This window comes from Trypanosoma equiperdum, assembly GCF_001457755.1.
Source record: "Trypanosoma equiperdum strain OVI genome assembly, contig: ctg_1430, whole genome shotgun sequence".
Classification (NCBI taxonomy): domain Eukaryota; phylum Euglenozoa; class Kinetoplastea; order Trypanosomatida; family Trypanosomatidae; genus Trypanosoma; species Trypanosoma equiperdum.
In genome coordinates, this window is record NW_027123428.1 from 228 (window position 1) to 999 (window position 772).

The following is a 772-nucleotide window of genomic DNA, read 5'->3' on the forward strand; positions in this document are numbered from 1 at the left end:
CAGCATCACACACAGGGAGATGATGGGAAACACAATCACGAAGAGAGAGAGAGTTAGGTGTAGGGGCGGAATGGCGCTACTACTGTATCAAAAAAGCAGTGACAAAATTCAAAAGAAGGAAGAAAAAAATGAGCGCAGCAACAGAATGAACAAAATCAGAGCATAGAGTAATGGAAAGATTAGGGAGGGGAAGCTATCGGTTCTTCTTATTTTACACATAAATGGATAAATGCTATTGCAAAGATGACGCTCGAAAGAATGGTAGCAGCAGTTCATAAAGATATGGTGATGGAATCTTGATAATGAAAACTGGCGCTTGGGGTTGTAACCCCAGAAAACTGGGAAAACGTTTAGTAGTTTTTAGAGAGAGGAGTACAACTAGCGATTGCAAATCCCACAGAAATAAGTAGATGGCAAATATGAAGAATACAAAGAGTAGATGAATTTACACGGTTGGAGGGTGCAGGTATGCGTGAAGATAACTACTTCAAAAATGTAGACACGTGATCAAAGATGAGATAACAACACGTAGCATATGTATTCAACAAAAGTATTATAACACTCTCAACGCATTGCTTATGTAAACACATTAGTGACTCATCAGGCTTCTTTTTGTTTGCTAAAATTTTCTTATAAGCTTCTCAAAATTTTTATAAAATTAAGGAAATAACCATTTTGTTTCTTCGGAACATTATTATTACTGTTGCTATCACATTTAGTGTGTTTAAACTCAATGTATCTTCAAGAAGATAAATAGATAACATAACGTCTC